The sequence below is a fragment of the Protopterus annectens genome, chromosome 9.part0 (genome assembly GCF_019279795.1).
Source record: "Protopterus annectens isolate FY-2018-M chromosome 9.part0, PAN1.0, whole genome shotgun sequence".
NCBI lineage: Eukaryota > Metazoa > Chordata > Ceratodontiformes > Protopteridae > Protopterus > Protopterus annectens.
This window is the reverse complement of record NC_056743.1, coordinates 533,091,319-533,111,027: the sequence shown is the minus strand read 5'-3', so window position 1 is coordinate 533,111,027 and position 19,709 is coordinate 533,091,319.

Below are 19,709 nucleotides of genomic sequence, written 5' to 3'. Positions count from 1 at the left end.
CTATATAGAGCAAACAAAAAGAAAATAGCACAGAAGACAGCTGCTACAAGAAACATGGCAGTACAAGGCAAAGCCAAAGTGTTTATAATCAGACTTTATGCCATGACTGTATATAATTTGTTGCTATCATGAAATGGTCCCAATAAAGCACAGACACAGTTATTCTGATTTTTTGATTCAGTGATATTGTATGGAGACTTTACACATTGAGAGCTAGTGCATCTTTCTGTTTAAATTGTTTGCATCTTTCTGTTTAAATTGTTTACATATTTGTTTAAATTGTTTGCATCTTTCTGTTTACATTTTTTCCCATGTTTAGTATTAAAATTATAAATTTGTTGCTTTCTTCAGTTTGCAGATGATTGCACTTGGCTCTTAATTTAGTTTTGCTTCCATGTTCTCCTCCCCAAAACAGGGTCCAACAAAGTTAGGTTAATAAATCTGTCAACAAAACATATGTAATACAGACATAAGTGCAAGGAAAATAATTACATTTTATTATGCAATATTTTAAGGTATAGAAATGAATGTTTTCTAGAGCTGAGAAACTTTTTTTCTGAAACGGAGAAAATGTAAGCATGGAACAAAATTAAATCAAAGGAAAAAAAATGTAAATAATGTCAGCAAAAACAACTTAATATTAGTGCACTACTGACTTGGTTTCATTATAAACTAATGTGTTACTTGTCTAAGTCTGGTATTGAACCACAGATATAAGTTGTTTAGTCCCCTGAAGTTTGCCACTCTCAGTAAATTACACTTCATAGAGAAACTGGCACCTCGCTTTTTAAAGTAAAGCACACTTCAATTAACTAGCTGCATCAAGTGCATGTCCCAGCAGGCCCAGGCAATCTTTCTTGCCTCTATCAGTGCTCACCTTTTCTCTCAATGAGACACCTTTCTTGATTGGAAATGATTTTACTTTATTATGTTTCCTACATGAGTCTATTGCTAAATTACCCATTGCTTTCCAAAAATTGATTTCTTGTGTATGGATGCAAGTTTTAAACTGTAAAGAAAAAAAAGTCCAAATAATTTTATCACACGAAATTGACTGCATTTTTATAGCTATCCATTTTCTTCTTTCACAGCTTCTTTGAAACAAACATCTATGAAGACAAGAAATCAAAGACAGCTAGCTTTTAAATCTATATTACACATCAGACTAACAACCATCTCCACATCTCAAACACAATTTTAGAAAAAAAATGACAGTAGCTTTAAAACTCTGATATTTACAAGTAAAAATAGAATTTGACTGGTTAGCAACATAATTATTTGCATTTTCACTTGCAAGGCTTAATTTCAGAATGAAATTTCAATCTTACTAGTAACATTAGAACAAATACATTAATACAGGGACATGTGTATGTAATTATGTGAGGAGGTAACCTGTTGTTTAGAAGATTCCTTTTGCTGTTGCTGTTTGAGCAAAGCAGCAGCCACCAAGATATTTATTTATTAACTTTGACACGTGATATTTATGTTTCAGATGTTTATATTAGGAAGTTTTATCTATATATTAGGATGCAGGTGCAGCTCAGTCATGACCTCTCTAGGATCAAGGCAAAAGCACAAAAACACTCAAATATGAAAGCAAGATAAATGATGTGTTAGAAGGCATACTTATATTAGTGATATCTAGGATCATAAAATGTGTTTGATTTTAATGATGTTTGTCACAGTGATCTATCAGTATCCAATTTGTCTCTCCAAAAAGGAAAGCTATTTTGAAGAGCATAATTTAGTCATTTGAAAATTAGTTTTATTAATTCACTAGACACATTGCAACATTTTAGTGAATTACCTCCCACATTAAAGTATGTATATGTAATATGAGAGTTATCAGATGGGGCAGTCACAAAAATATTCACATTAGTTTTTTTTGGATCAATTGTATGCCATAAGCATTCTGTGCATAGTAGAATATGACACAAATAGGGGCGTATTAGAGAGTAAAAAAAAAAGTATGAAAGGGAAGTCAACCCTCTTTGTTAATGGTAGTGTACATTAAATCCCCATCAGTGTAAGAAAAAGTCTAGATCAAGTAAGCGGCCTGAAGTTATATTTTGCTCTTTCTCCAAAATGAAGGTGTTGACCGAAAATGCCAAATAGGGTTCACAGCTTTTAATACTGAACTAGAGAAATGAAAATGACGGTAATTGTTTTGTTTTTTTTTTTTTTGAAAAAAGAAATACAGCTCGATCAAGTTAAGTACCAGAACAAAATGTGTCACCAAATTGATTGTTAATTTTCAACTGTATAAGTTAGTACTGCTATGAAAAGTGGCCTATACTTTCAATGTTTTTAGAGAATGAAGTCCACTTCCAACTAGTCCAGTTAGAAATGTTACACTTTGGAATCACTGCTATTGTACTATAATATTTTTGATAGTACAAAACCCATTTAGAGCTCAAACACAGTAACAATATGCATTATTTTAGTTAACTATGATATGACCATGCTAAATATATCATATTTAATATAAACATATATATATGATATACTGTAAAAAAAAAAAAAAAAAAAAAAAACGCCGTAATGAAGAAACACAATTATAAATAAACTAAACTTCAATAATAACAGGCATCTGACCATGCAAAATACACTGAGGCTCAAAACTTATAGTATTTAGCTTTCATTCTTTATGCTTTTAAGAGCTTCATCAGAATACAATGCAAAACTTAGGTATGATGTTACATATAAGAAAAAATTATGTGAGCAGACAGTAAACAATGGAATGCAAACTAATACCACTGAAATTAAAGGCATGTTTAACTCTAACAAGTGTGTTATATGTCCTCACATCCTTATTGGTCCACAGTACACCTTTCAACATCTAAAATATACCATACGCTTTTCAAGACACTTGGATTGTCATACTGTTTCAGTATTTTATGATGCATTGTGCTCTGCCTACACTTGCTTTTATGTTGGAAAAACATCAAGAAAACTGTCAGAGTCAAAGAACACTTGACTGCCATTATAACTCCTAACACTAATAATGCTTTGGTAAAGCATTCCACTACTTGTAATGGCTCTTTTAAGTTTATTATTCTCGAACAAATAGATCCATTTTTTGGACATACTGATATCTTTCTGGAACTGAGAGACCTTAAGTGGCAACTTCTTTTTGGTGCTGAAAATGCACCCTTGTTTAAATGAAACTATCAATATTAAGTTTGCACTCAAAGGGTATAATTAAACATTCATTTATTCATGCATGCTATGTAACTCATGCATGATGTATTTATTGTATGTAAATATTTGTAACCTTATTGGGAATTTTAAAGTACTGTACTTAACCTTAATGGGTACTGTACTTAAACATTGTTTGCATTCCATTGGTTACTGTATGCTTACGTAATTTTTTCTTATTTGTAACATCATACCCAAGATTTCCATTGTATTCTGATGACGTTCTTAAAAGCATAAAGAACGAAAGCTAAATACTATCAGTTTTGAGCCCCAGTGTATTTTTATGGTCAGATACCTGTTATTATTGAAGTTAGCTATATATATATAGATATAGATACAGACACACACACACACACACACACACACACACACACACACTTATATACAGTATATTAATCAAGTTGTACATTGTACTGGGATAAGGCCATGATCTGCATTTCTCTGGCTGTGCTTTAGCTATGGTCACACGTAGTTTGTGTTGATAAAAGCCAGGTAGGCTGGCACACTTTTAGTCTAAATTTGTGTACAAAACAAAGGTAATTGACATAAATTTAAAGCAACAGGTAAAAGTAAGGGAAGGGAGTGGTGATAGATCCTTGAGATTGTTTTGTGTACCCCTAGTGGCTAATGATCTAAAACCATGAAGTTGCTTCAGATTTTGGGGTGTGCAGATAAGCCGCATTTCATTTCAGCTTGTTAGACGTATCACTAGATCTGGAGATGCTAAGTGTCACTGTCAGGATGGTATCCCTTTGAACAAAGGCATTCGAGATCAACTGTTGGAATTTAAGATGATGCTTGGCATATGAGTTACAAATGGTGTGTTTATATGTAAATCTGAGGAAACGAGAGAATCCTTCAGGGCATTTCCTGAGACAAAGGGGAATATACAAATTAGGTTCAAGCTGATTGAAGAGTGTAGAAGGGTAGAGCTATGTGGTAGTGGGGCCAGTATTGTTCACAGAAAATGTGATGAACTTTTGACCAACTTGTAACCATAAAGGAAAAGGTGAAAGCAGGAAGCACCGGGTGTATGACTTACTGAAAGGATTCCCCCTTATTGTGCTGCATTGCTTACTGGAAAATTACTCCTGAGTGTACTCAAGTCACAAATTACTGGTGCTGGTAGGGGGTCAGTAGGGAGCTTGTTACATCACTGAAAAGGAGTTTGCATTAGGGAAATAGTTCAGTGGCCATCAAGGACAAACATTACAAATTTCTGATGGACTGTCAAACAGTCATCAGGATTAACATATGCTGACCAAGTTGGTATAAGATTTTATATATTAATCCAAACTCATTAAGAGCATCTGCATTTCATTGTCTCAAAATGTAACATAAGTTTTTAGTGCATAGGTGTAGTATATTTTTTTAGTACACCTTTGAATTTGTAGGTATATTAACAAAAATAATTAATATAATTAAAGCAGGTTGTGTAAAACTAAGCTCTGATTGCTTGTACTCAGAACCCAAGTGTCCATTTTAATACTCTGGGTTGGGCAACACACAACAAAGTTTAAGGATTTGTTCCTTGCCACTATAGTAGTGTCTAAGTCACTGTAAGCTGGAAGATGAACATTTTGAGCCTGGCATTTGTAAGACCAAAAAGGGTATATGTCAAATGACATAACATCAAATGATGATTATATCTCAGATATAATACAAGTCCAAATTGTTTGAACTAGGCTGCTTGACCTAGGATTAATAGAGACTAATATTAAGACACGTGTATGATCACTTATGCTACCACAGCTTCAGGGCATGGATGCAACAACGCGCACAGCATTTTAGTTTCTAGGCTTCCCATATCAAGGAGAATAATCTTTCAGGTCTGGTTTCTGTGGTTTTTGACCTGGATATTGGGTATAATTCCTAACTGCTGCAGGTGTTCCAGAAAGGCTATTTTCTTTCAAGGCAATTTTATAAAGAAATTGGTATCATTTACCAGCAATGTGGGATACTGCATAAGTCTCTTTTTCTCAAAACAATGGCTTTGTAATAGTCATTATCGTTCTATAGTTATTACATCTGTCACATATCAGGAAGAAAAAATATGCTGGTGAAGTGCACTGCGAAGATATTGCAATGTTAGGGTATGAGGGCAGTAAGCCATGGTACTCCACTGACTGCCTTGTTTTTCTTTTGAGGTTAGCCCCTTTCCCAGGGGAAGTACAGGTGTGAGCCTTTCATATATAAAGTAAAAGCAAAGAACCTGGAAGCTACACTGATAAGCATGTGGGTAGGAGAGGTTGTCACTGATAAGCTACATGAAAAGCTCTGTATAACTGGATGATTTTGCTATTTGCCATACGACTGTAAGGATGTAATTTTTATTGCCTGCTTTTATAAGTCTGGTGATGGTGTTAGAGAACATTGATATTTTGTCATTATGTTTATTTACACATGATTATAAATGTGTAAAATGTTACATATGTTTTTATATAATGGGACTTAAGGTACAGCTTGCTTGACAGTTTACGATATATGTGAATAAATCAAGTAGAATGCTGCTTGTCTGTTGGTAAAAACGAGCAAAGCTATAGAACATAACTATAGAACATAAAGCTTGGTTGGAAATAAATGATATGTGTCATCTGGGGAAGAATAATTGTTGTACAGAATGCTTAAAGATAATTTCTGTGAATAAGAAGCAAACAACTGCTGTACCAATAATTGTCTGTTATTTTTGATAGACTTGTCTGGAAGCAGGAATATGAACCAAAAGACTGATAGAACATGGAAATATTTTAATAGAAAACTGAGCAGGATAGGATGGCAAGATGCTGTTTAGTTTTGGTGTTTCAAGATGGTAAGTGTAAGATGGAATTTTGGAAGAAAGTTGGTGGGACAAGGGAAAGAGGAAGGTAGTTTAGGAGCTTGGGTGTTATGAGGAAAGGTGAAGAAGAGAAAAAGGGACATAAGCCAGGGATGGTGTCAGCATTTCATTGGAATGTGAGCTGGTGGGTAAAAATATTCATCTAGGTAGAATACAGAGGAGGACTGCATTACTTTCCTCTTATTTCCTGGAATTTGCTATGGGTTTTACCCCTTCCCTCTTGATGATACCAAGGAAGACCCATGTCGACCCATAATGGCTTTAACTGAAGGTGGGTATTTGTGCACCCTGTACAAAGGATGGCTTTTCATGTAGTACTCAACCTACTTTAATTCTCAAGTATGTTTTTTGATGTGATGGCCTGTGCTAAAATATGGAGGATGATTTGCTCAGAATGATAAACAGCAAAGTATATTTGGGAGAGGTGCGACACTCCTCCAACCATATGGGATTTTGAAGATAATGACCTTTGGTAAGAATGTGTTTAAGGGGAAAGTAAAGCACTAAACTATAGAAAGTCTCTTGCTGGATAAAGGAAATGTAATGGGGTACAGCAAAACTACCCCTGAGGCAGCCTTAGTAATTGCACATATCCTTATTGATAAAGTTATGAATGATTGGAAGAGCAGAGTATTAATGAATTTGATTAGCACTTCGTTGGCATTGCTGCTTAGGAGTGAGTGCAGTCCTTGCATTCATTTAAGCAGTCAGAGCCATTATTGTGGTTGTTGAAATGAATGCTTTTTGATCTTGGTAACAGCAGCATGGAATATTTAGTTTTGTAGCTCAAGTGGGCCCTCATCTTTGTTTGGGAGACCTGTTTCGGAGCTCCCCAGGGTACCAATTGACCTATGTATGGCCGTGGTTGTCAGTGACTCCAATTCAAGTGGTTACCGCTCTTTGGTCAATAAGTCTTGCTTTGCTGGGCACTGGGAAGATATCAAAGTACCAAGCTCTTTGGCTGGTACTAAAAATGATACATTTTTCTAACATTTCTCACAAGATAGCTCAACTCAGACAGTTAATTCACTACTTGGTTGAATGATCCTCCATTAGGCAAGACTGCAGAAATGATAGAAAGATTGAAAGATGAGTGTGATGTATTAACTTTGACAATCAAGCCAAATGTATTAGAGATTTAGCTGATCAATCTGAAGCAGATCTGTTTACACCTGTTTTGTCAAACTACAGAAAATGCAGTTTTTGAAACTGATCTTCAGTCTGTGAGGTTACAGCAAATCAGAGTGCATGTCTTTCTCAGCTGTCATAATGTCAGTACTATATTATTAAGCAGGACATGTTGGGTGTCGGTTGATTAGCCCCCCCCCCCCCCGAAAATCTGGTTATTTCTTGTGTTTTCTTCATACAAGTGTTTGCCAAGATAAATTTAGTGAAATGACTACAGAATTTCGTTGACTCATTCTGTCCCCCCTAAAACCATCACATGCAGCTAGACAAAAGCATTTACATTTAGCTAGGATGATGTATGCCACAGAATAAATGTACTGCTTTGATGTGTAGCTGACACCAGAAAGAGCATAACTGTCATTGTGAGTCTGCTGAGTGAAGTCATTCCTTTAAGCAGTATCAGTTGCAAGGCTCCAGTGTTATCATGATGATCTTTTTCGATATCAGACCTATCATTTTGCTGTGGTAAAGACAATGAAAGTATATCATTTTCTTACTCTTTATCTTACTTTTTATCAATTGCTTCTAACAATATGGACAAAGCTATTTATAATTTATCACAATTTTGATAGTACAAAATACAATGTCACTGAAACATTTCAAAACTGATTTTCCTGAAAAGTGCTTGGAACTTGCGTCACTATAAACCAGTGACCATAGTCATATTTAATTCTGCATTTTCAGTGAAACATGTACTTTGACAGTTCCATAGCTAACAGCATCATAACACAATGCTATATAGTAAATAAATATTAAATGCATAAAATATGGAACATTTCATTAAAAATGACAAGGTTCAACACGATGAAAGAAATGATGTAGTTATGACAAATGTAAATACGGTAGCTGATTGGTTATCTGTGATGCACTGAACACTAAAATGGTTTACAGTTATTCCAAATGACTCTGATGAAGCCATAGTGATTTGGCGAAAGCGCTTAGTCATTTTATTTTGTATTTTATCAATAAAGTGGAGTGACCAATTTTGCAGTTTGGATTTTCTTATTTTTTGTTTTAAGTTACTAGTGTTTTGGCCCTTGTGGGCTGAGTGTGTTTTTACTAGGTTCTAGGATAGAATAACCCTATATCAGTACAAATGAACCACAGCTGACAAAATAGAATTTAACAAGTCGGGCAACAGTTCACAACTAGTTCAGTTGAACTACAGATGGAAAATAATCAGCTTAAAGTTGTAGGAAAAATTGCATATTTGAAGAAAATGTCTGATAGTTTGCAGAAAGACAAAGTTCCTTCATACAAAAAATGTTTATGACATTTTATCTTAGTGACGTCTGTGACATGCTCAAAACTGTATCTCTTACCACCAGTTTTAATTGCAAAATTGTAGTGAATTCCTTCACAGATGTTTGTTTTCCAAGTTTTTGCTAACCACTTTTTATCTTTACTTCTCAAAAAGAAAAAAAAATGATTTTATGAGCCAGCCAGTGCTGATTGGACTGTAGTCTTATCAGAATACGGCTAATATGTTTACCAGACAGTAAAGTCACCCAGGGCATTATTACTTCCTATATTAGATGCCAGGTATACATCAATAACATCCTAAGGGCGAGTAATTACTCAGTCAGGTTTATGAATAAACTGAGTTAGTTAAAATCCCTGCAAGATCTGGTATTGGCCTTGCTGCTGGCATTGGATAATTAGAGTTTAAAGCAACATATGTGCTATGTGGGTGACTTTGTAAAGGCATCTAGGCATCAACATATAAATTTCCACATTCCTGTCCTAAGGATGCTATAGGCAGCTTATAATCAGACTGTATCTGATAGAAAAGCTGAACACACTGAAGTATGCAAGCACATACACACACATACAATATTATACTTAACTTTAATTTAAAATGTCAAAAAGTATGCATACCAAAACATTAAACTATATCAGGGATTTCTATTTACTTATTTCTAAAAACTCACAAGGAAATATTTCCATTCAACATAAGTTGTTGAACCTTTTGGAGCTTTATAATAGTTGAAATCCTGGAAATGCACAGTGTAATGCGTTTTTTCACTAGCTGTGAACATTGCATTCATATGGATTAAATTTTTAAACTGTATTATGTTTTTCCCATTTCTACATATTAATTTTTATAAATCTTTAAGGTACTGAAGCAGCCTTATTCTGCAGAACATTGCCTCTGTGGCTCCCACCGATGGGCTCGTTGATTTAACACTACATTTAGTAAATTTGTATTCTCATCTCACTAATTTCTGATGAAATCTTGCCTGTCAGTTGATTCATTATGTAGATTGCCTTGTTCCCAAACAGATTTGTTCAACATACACGCTATCGTTTTAGTGCCATGTCAGTTCTTCTTCATTAAATATATTTCAGTTCCTCCTCTTATAAACATATAGATGGCTGGGTCACAATTATTGGTCCCATCTTTTATTTATGATTACAGGTGAACTGCCCATCATAAAACTGACGTGATATCTATTTAAACAAGATTGACTGTTTAATAACCCTACAAACATATGTGATATGCTAATGAAATCCAATGGTCAAATGAAAGTATAAATAAATATTGTAGACTGGCTTCATGCAGCGCCTTCTACCTTCTGTGTACAGTGTCACATACTCCAAGACTGATCTCACTTTTGTTCTGCATTCCATAACATTTCTCAGCACAGTGCGCCTGATTCTGCATCCTTATTCCATGAACACATACATTGTAATCTCTGAAACAACTCTGCCACTTTCTATTTAACATTCATAATCCTTCACTTTACTTCTCTTGTCAGTTTTACTCCTGCTTTTGGACCCCTTCATTGCCTGCACAATGTCTTTTCTAGTCATTTCGTCTTCCAGCATGGACACATTCAGTGTTCTTCATTTTCATCATACCATATCTCGCATCCTTACCCCTTCTTACTAGACATTTCCTGTTAAATTAATTGTCGTTCAAGTCACTAATTCTAGAATAGAGTAGACTCCATCATGTTATGGTTAACCAGTACATTGGCTAAAAATGCAACAAATAAACATTTTCTTCACATACTAGTTATATACTCTAGCATTTACTTAGCTTATATTAATGTCATTTATCATACTTTTTTGTACTATTAATTTTCTTTGACATTTGTTTACATTGAAAGTCTGACTGGGATAATATCCCATTTTCAGCTGAGGCCCAGGGAGAAAAGCTCTACATTGATATACTATGTTGCAGTTATAAAACCTAATACAGAAGAACAATTTATTAACTAAATAAAAAAAAATACAGCTTCACTTCATACAGTGTGAACTTTGTTTACAGAGTGCAAATCTTTGGACAGAAATAATTTGAAAAAGAGCATTATCAGTAGCTGAAGGATTCACAAGTTGTAGTTTATAGAGATTACATTATACATTGCTGAGTACACACTTTGGAACAGAGATAACTAGATAACCTAGCCTAAGCAAAATTATCTTTACCATTTATCTAAAAAGTACATTGTGTTTAGAGAGAAGGAATTAGAAAGAAGAATGGGAGTGAGGTGTTGGGGACGGAGTAGTTTAGCCTGGGGTAGGGTGGAGAAGAACAAAGTCTGATTTATTTACATGGTGATTTAGTCGGTGTTTGATTTTTGGCGAACATATAGGTATAGCTAATTTGTAGAGGAATAAGATTCCATTTTTTTTAGTGACTTCTTATGACTTTTGTTAAAGGATTTGCTGGGTTTATATGCGTTGAGAAGATGATGTTCATTAGAGCGAAGTGCTGTGTCAGTGTGGTAAGAATGGATAATTGTACCAAAAGCAAAGTATCAAAATCAGCTTTGTGAATAATGTATATGAAGGAAAACTGTATGTAATCTAAGTGCTGAGGTACTTAAACCAATTCAGTGCCTTAAAATTGGTACACTGGTGGATTTGGAATTGTTGGTTGGTGGCAAGTTTTGCAACTTTATTAAAACATTCCTCCAGGTTATTTTTAACTATAGCCTGAAGGTTGGTTAGGATGGGTGCACCATATAAGAGAGAGAGAAGTTATGCAGTGGGAAGAGTCGTTTTGGTGGTATTGCTAAGGAAGTTTTGATGCTTATAGTTAGTCTTTTCTATCTTATTTTGAACAAGAAGGTCAGATTTTATGATATCATGAGTAATTCTTCCAAAATGTTTAGTATGGGAGACTACTTTGGCTTTATTTAGTGAAAAGATTTTGAAATTCATTTTGTCAAGTTTGCATGATTTAGGGAAAAATAGCAGTAACTTTTGTTTTTTAGGGTTGAGACATAGTTTTACATTATGGACTTATTTCTCAACTGAGGAAAAAGCTTATTTTGTAATATGAGGGAGTTGATTCAGGTCATCTGAGGCACATAGAAGTGTGGAATTGTCAACATGTTGTTTATGAGATGCCAAACTTGTGAAAGTATAGAGGACAGTGATAAAGATATTAAAGAGGAGGTTACCAATGACAGAGCCTTAAATTCACCAGTGGAGACTTCCAGAATGGGGTGTAGAATATTCAGCCATTTAACACATTACAGCCTGTCAGTTAAATAACTTCTAATCTACTACAATAAAGAAGGGGATACTGCAAGCTTGGGACATGCTGGACATGGGTTTTAGGATGGAAACTGTACTGAAGGCTTTAGACAGGTCATGGAATAGGGATGGAATAAATTTGCCTGTCACTATAATTGTTTTTAATGTCAGTGAATGAAAGTAGGGCAAAACTTGTAGTGTGTGTGCTGGGTAGAAGCCATGTTGAATCGATATTCAGACAGTAGAGGAGTTGTTTATGAATACATTGTTAAAGAATTTTTGAGAGAGGTGACAATATTGCAATAGACCAATACAATGCAATCTTTATGAAGAAGATGATATATTTTTCCCATAATGAAGGTCAATAGGATTCAGCTATTGATAATGATAGAGACTGGGTATGCTATGGCATTGACAACTATCTTTAGGTTTTCAGGCAGGAGGATGTGAGCAGCAGTACGACAGGGTTTGAATTTAAGTAAAAGTTTTTTATAACTACTATAGAGACAGGTCCTATGTGGAAGATGTCAGCAGTGGATGAATAAGATTCATTTCAGGAATGGTTGGAGGAGGGACTAAAGGAAGTGGTAGCTGTTGATGGAGAATATTAGTTTTGGTGTAACCTTTGATTACAGAATATTGGGACTGGATGTCATTGTTGGGGAGGACAAACGCACTGAAAGGGATGAAGAATTTTTAGTTAGGGAGGCAATGGTATCTGTGGATTAAATATTGAATAAGGTAGTAATTTCAAATGGAGAGCTATTATGAAAAGGGCTGGGTTCCATATTTGAGCCCGGATATAAGTTATGTATTGATGTCCATCATTTTTGGCAGTCTTTTTTGTGTTGAAGTTGTGGATGGCTACAATATTGTTTTTTTTATCTAGGTTAATTTTTTTTTTTATTTACTCAGATTGCATAATTCTCCATAGAGTTGAAGGTTACAGGGAATTTAATGTCTAAAACATTATTTCCAAGCATTTGCTATGTTAGTCACTGTAGTTTTTGTCTGGGTAGTGAGCCATGGGAAGTGGTTAATTCTTTTGTTCTTTTATGGAGTGGAGCATGGCTGTTTAGAGAATTTAAGAATATGGTATTAAAAGCATTGACCACCTCATCAAGTGGGAATGTTTTTAGGGTAGACTAATTAGGAGCTCTCAATGTACTGGCGGAGTCTTTAGAAAGGATTTAGGATGTTTTAAGGGAATGCATTCATATTCTCAAATGCAAAAAACACTGAATATTCGGACTACAAAAGATCAAAACATAGAATGCCGAACAACCTGCAAACAAGTGCAGTGCAGTACAGAAATCCCCCTCTTCACCTCCCATGTGGGAGGGGGGCTGTGCTCCCAACCCACTGCTTCTGATATATAGCAACTCTGTGATTGCACTACAGTGGGAAAAGGGCAAAAATCCAGTAATTCTAAAAATCTGGTAGCAGATACATTTTGTGTTAGTTGTTTTGACCTTTTATGGTTGATCTTTGAGTATTGATTTCTGGATTTTGAATATATCGCAGTTTAACTTGATTGATTGTTAGATTGGTGTGTGGTATTTCCATAGGTATAAGCTGAGAAGCTGTCACTAATTACGTTTGGATAGGTTCCAGAGGTGGTACATTTAACATGCACCTTGATTGTTGGTATTATTAAATCTAGTGAATGTTTTGTTAAGTCGTGTATAGCCATAAATGTTTATACTAGCTGAGGGCAAAAGCTAATGTTAGGCTTTGTCAGTTGATACTTCAATCTTTTAATATGATATTTTCATAAGGTATGTTATTAGTTGGTCAGGATAGGATTTCTTCTAAAGGTGGTATATTATGTCTAGGTGGGATATAAGCTGTAACAAAACATAGGGACCTTTGTTTTTCAACTTTAGCAATGGTATAAGTATTTCGGCATTTTGGAATCTGGTAATGCTATGTAAATATGGAGAAAGGTTGTACAAACCTGGATATATTAGGGCTACCACACCTGCTTTCTTGTTGGGCCCATGAGCTCTGATAATACTATGACCTGGAGGGAGTAGTTTAGAATCTTTCAATCCAGGCTTAAGTCAGGTTTCTGTGATGGATAGAGTAGCAAGGCTATACTGTGATATCCCATTGTATAGGTCTGTAATTCTGTTACAAATACTATAGAAGTTGATAGTGGTGGTGATCTTTTTTTTTTTTTTTTTTGGTAAGTAAGTGGGAGATTGATTGAGTGGAGTTTTGATATGCTGTTTTTATTAGAATGGTTAGGTGGTGGTTTAACTCTATGACAGTATAACTGGATTAGGGGGTATCGTGAGAAAGTAGTTGAAGGAGGATTTGTTAAGCTGCAATTTTTTAGGGCTAGTTCTTTACCATTTAGATTAGTTAGCTGGTTTATGGGGCTTGGGGTGGGGATGGACTTCATCATATAGTGGGATTTTTCAGAGATAGTGTATTACTTTAGAGAGGAGCAATATGACTTATTTTTTGAGGAGGGGGATGTAGTGGAGCATTTTGTGTTTACAATAAAGGCAAGGTATGAAGTTAAAAAGGCAGGGGGATATATTGGGATAGCTACTGCTGACTTCATGGTATGTTGAGTACATTGCAGTAGGAAGGGTGTATACAGGTGAAGGTGCACCGTGGTAACTTGTTGCATGGAATGGTAGTAGCAATGAAGAGAGGCGTGATGTTATGCGAAACATGTTTGAAATCTCATCGGTTATAGAGGAGAGGAAAGAGAGGGGGTAGTATGTGGTTAAGCAAGAAGGCAGCCTAGTAGAGAAAAGAGAGTTCTGTTTGTACTAGATAATGCTAATTATGTAGTAATGTGAAAGGAAATGGAGGAGTACCTATGATATTTGAAGTTCATCAGAAGTATAAAGAACAAAATATAAAAAGTGTACTAATAATGTAAATTAGGTGTGAGTAATGGTATGAAGAGGAGGTGAAGCAGATGTAAAGGTGTAAGGTTTCTATGGTTGGGAGGATTGAGACCTTGTGAGTGGTTATTATAAAGATACTGCAGACAAGAGGTCCAGTGAGACCTGTTGATAGGTTAGAACTTGGATAGTGATCGGTATGGCCAATTTAAAGGTAGTGATGCCAGGGATGGTGTGAATAGGATCAAGGTGGACAGCACTCTTAGAGAACATGCCGATGAGAACTTTTATAGTCTTCTGTATTCTTAAAATGTTTCAGAAGAGATTCCCTTCACAGCAACTAGTCATGTTTTTTTATGTATTTAGGGAGTTCTATGTAAAGTGCATCAGGGCGAGTAAGACTAAAGCCTCACTAACATATCAAAAAATGAAATGGAATTAAGTTGTACTACACTGTCATTATTTTAAAAAGGTAAGGCATTTCCATTTAAATTATGTCAATGTGTAATAGCAATAAGTCTGAGTAGAACTCATAGCCATGCTAGTAGTAGCACAGCTTGGACTACTCAGATGTGAGCTGCGCTATAAATGTAATTAATAATTATATGCTATATGCATGGTGCTTAATTTGTCTGACTATAAATTAATTACTTTAGCAATTTAACAACTGCTCAGCTGATCTCCCCAAAATACTGTGCATGTGGGTAGGAAGGATATATTTACAAAGAAGCACATAGGCACACCCCTCATCTTAGTTGCACAGACACACTGCCACACACAATTGCACAGTGACATGCAGACACATCCCACACTGAGATTGATTAAGTCAAAAAACCACTGTAGTTCACTGCTGTTCTCTGCATAGTATCCCATTTCAACCAGTGTAGACCACAGACATGCATATCCACAAATTAGCGCACATAAACATACACACCTTCAGACAGACGCTTACACACCTAATACCAGCACACTGTGTATTCATGATCTACACATTTACATAGGGTCACAATGTGCTCTCAACCACATACAATCACACAATCAACTGACAATCTCCATGTCCACTCAGTTGCTTAGCTTGGTTGAAAGTTTCAGCAAAGTGAAGTTACTCACAGACATACAAACCTGTATGGGCAATTAGTACCTAGAACACATTCAACTATGATCAGATATACACAGGGACAACAACGTACATAAATCTATTGACTGCATTTCTTGCATATGCAATAACTCCATCTGCACCAGCCACAGACATGAAACACACACAAAAACCCATATATTTACTGAACCAGAACCACACGGTTAAATCTTTATACTTTCCGTAGCAAAAAACTCTTGGGTACGTACCATCATACTAACCTTTGTCACCTTATCCTATTATGTATGCTCACACTCACAGATACAACTGTACTGGAACTTCTTAACTACATTGGCAGTTTAGCAGCAGGATGATGTCTCTGCACTTTCCTGCTCAGATTCTCCCATCAGACTACATAGTGCAGTGCAGATCATAGCAGCATGCACCCATGCATTTTGTGTATTGATTTGCATAGAACTCTCATAATATAAACTGCAACAGATATCCAGACTATTCAAGAATCCTTGCAGATCAGTTAACCAAGATGTGCAAGAGCCTTATTAGCATAGGCTTTGCCCATAAACTTGTTTTTTTCATGCAGTTGTGAAAATCACCGTTGCTCAGTAGTGCAATGTTCCATTAATGAGTCCATACTGACAATCACTATCTCTGTGGGTATTTCACAAATCCACTTGTACAACTGTTTTTATTTCCACCCTATGCCTGAGATGGTCAGTATAGGTTTACTATAATTTGCAATCTTAGGTCATTTTGGCTTCACCCATAATGACCAAGCCAAAAAGAGATAAACTTCTGAGGAATATTGCATGCATGATAATCAGTGGAGTGTCCAGGTCTCTAATAACTGTGTACATATTCAAAAGGGTGTCCAGGTCTCTAATAGTGTACATTTTCAAAAGGGTCTCCAGGTCTCTAATAACTGTGTACATTTTCAAGAGGGTGTCATCTATGGGGTAGGTGCAAAGGACAGAATACTGCATTGCTTGTCATTCCATTTAATTCTGTGGTATGGACACCAGTTGTCTGTGCATGTTTCATCCTCACAGAGAACCAGCAAATCAACTGTTGAGTTTATTGCAGTTTTGAGATTGCTGTCATCCACAACCTGGTCAGCCATGAGGCCTTGATGTCAGCTGTGACATCAGGGTAATAAATATCAAAGAGAAGTGGTTCCAAAACCGATACCCGAGGGACACTGCTGGTAATTACTCTTTTTAATGAGAGCATGTCTCAATTACTAATAGATTGGATTTGGTCAGTAAGACATAGGCAACCTTCAGACATTGGACCCAACCCAGTCAGGCTTTGTCACGTGAAGATCCTGCCTACTAAATTTGGTGGACTTCTTTGAGAAGGTCACCAAGGCAGTTGATGAGGAAAAAGTGGTGTATACCACCTGCCTAGACCTGGCTAAACTGTTTGATAAAATGCCGCATTTGGTTATAGTTGATTAACTCATCAAACTAGGCATAAATCCCTGCATAACTCACAAGATTGTGAGCTGGCCCACAGACAGGACCTAGGAAGTCAGGATTGTTGGCACCACCTCCACTAAGAATCTGGTCACCACCGGGGTACCTCAGTGCTCAGGCCTTCATGCTGGGCTGCTGCTATTTGGCATCTATTTCTCAGAGGTAAAAGGCTCTTGACAGGGGCCTTTGGCTGACCAAGTTCACAGATGACTGCAAAGTGGGCGCTATCATTAGATTCCCCTATTGCCCATCACACAAGAGGTTTTAACACAGAAAAATGACTATTGTCAAAGGCACGTCCTAGAACTCAGTGCCAAGAAATACATTATAGTGCCTTTTGGGCAAACTGCCTTCCAAGCTAATTACTTGATTGATAAGACACTCCTTAGAGTTGGCCTGTTAGTCTGTGATCTATGACATATGTAGATAGTAATCTGGCCTTTGACTAATGTGACAAAGGTAGTAGTAAAATCATTCCATGTCATTCAAATTAATAGTAAGGACATGACATCCAGCTCCAAGGAGGAGGTCCTAGTAACACTTTAGTCAGCGCATATTAGACCCATAATGGAGTATAATGCCCCCTTTGGCATGTACCTGACCATACATATGCAAAAGTTGGAATGCCAACAAAGGGCCCTTACCTGGAGACTCCAGGGTATAAACACATTGTCCTATACAGATTGTCTTAAAGCGCTATCTCTATACTTTGCTTCCTACAAGTTACTGAGAAGAGGATCCATGCCTGGCATACAAGGCATCCTTGGATCCAGCTCTGATGGACCTTTTACACTTCAACAAAACAAACAGCATCAGAACCACTAGACGCAATGATTTACAATTTGCTTGTTAAATAAATAAGACACGTTGATGAGACAGATAATGTGTCTCTCAGTATCTTCGTGGTTTTGGAAGAAGCTCCCCATCCATGTGAAGCAGAGTCCATCTCTAACCTTATTTAACATTGACTAATGGATGGAAAATCGGAAATTCACTCTGGGTTTGGCCCACACATTCCACTTCCCCATAACCTCTAGAAACTTCCTAACTAACGTACTTCCTACTAATAAATGGCCATGATGCTTATGGATACAATTAGGTTAGATTGCATGGCTAGGATTATAAGGGCTCTGGTGGTCAGTATATAGCTACGAATCTAAGAAAGTTTGATCCAAGGCTTGCGTATTGCCTATGTCCTCATTAATAAATTCCATTGTTTTAGAGAGGAGGCTGAGAGGTCTGTAGTTTTTAGTGTCAGTAGTGGATTCCTCTTTGGTGCAGTGGAATGAATACTGCAGATGTTATGTTGTCCCATACTGGATGGGTTCAGAGCTGATCCTTGGCTCCGACTCGGCCGATTACACTAGCTTGAAATCTCTAACTTGGCTCATAGCAGAATAGGTATTCCATCATGCAGTGGTGTAATTCCCCAGATCTCGTTTGCTGTTTTACGAGTTTGGATGCTCTCTGCTTAGCCATGGCTAAGTTCTTTAAAGATTCATATTTTTTCCATATATTTAGGACTAATAATACTTGATTAGTTGTTTAGGTAGTTGTTCATCTGCAGTTTGTGTGCTGTAGTTACGAGTGTAATTTAATCTTGCTACTGTGTGGTTGCTTGTTGGCCGTCGTTAGTCATAAGGCCATTTCTATGTTTTCCTATCAGTGTTTTGTAGTGGTGTAGTTAGTGGCTACTATAGAATAAGTTAGAGTGTGTACTTTCTTATCTGCGTATATTAGCTTGTTTTAGTTATAGAGCTAAATACCCGTTTAACTTAGATGGTTTGTCCTTTGTGTCCCTTTTTTGTAGCTCTACAAGGTCCATTTAAGTTAGAGGGCCTAGTGCCCGTTTAACTTAGAGGGCAGAGCTGTTTCTGTGTTTTCCCTTACTTCAGTAGGTGTGCTTTATTATTATAGTGTTTTAATAGAATATTTAACCTTTGTGTGTGTTAATTTTTCTTTAAAGGTATAATTCATGTTTGCTTCCTTTTTGGTATTAGTTGTGTTCCTTCTTATAATGTCTAAGGAAAGTAGAGAGAAGGAACCTAAGCCATCAGGCGTTAAAAAGTGCCAGAAATGTTCTCAAAAAAATGTGAATAACTGATGGGCTTAATATTTGTGTTCTCTGTTTGGGGGCCATTCACCTCCAAGAGACGTACATTCTGTCATTCTTTCAACTTCCTTGGCTCCGACTCGGAGGAACGAAAGAACAAGCTAATTCTCAAAGGACTCCTGAAACCTTCCTTTGATGAAGCTCTGCAGAGTACTTCTTCAAGTAGGTCCCCTTCCTCTAAAAGTGACAAACCTACAAAAAGACCATCTCTTGCTTCTTCGGCTAATTTGGAGCCACCTCAAAAATTGGCTAAAACTTCTGATGCATCGACCTTCTCAGCTCCACAGCCCTCGAAACCAAGAGATATAATAGATTTGGACAAATAAAGTCCTTTGACTCCACGGCCTTCTGAGCCGAAAGAGACTATTTTTTGGAGCCGGTCCACTGAACTAATACCGGTGTCCCCTACCTAGAGATCTCCCATATTGGAGAGATCTCACTCAACAACCCTCTC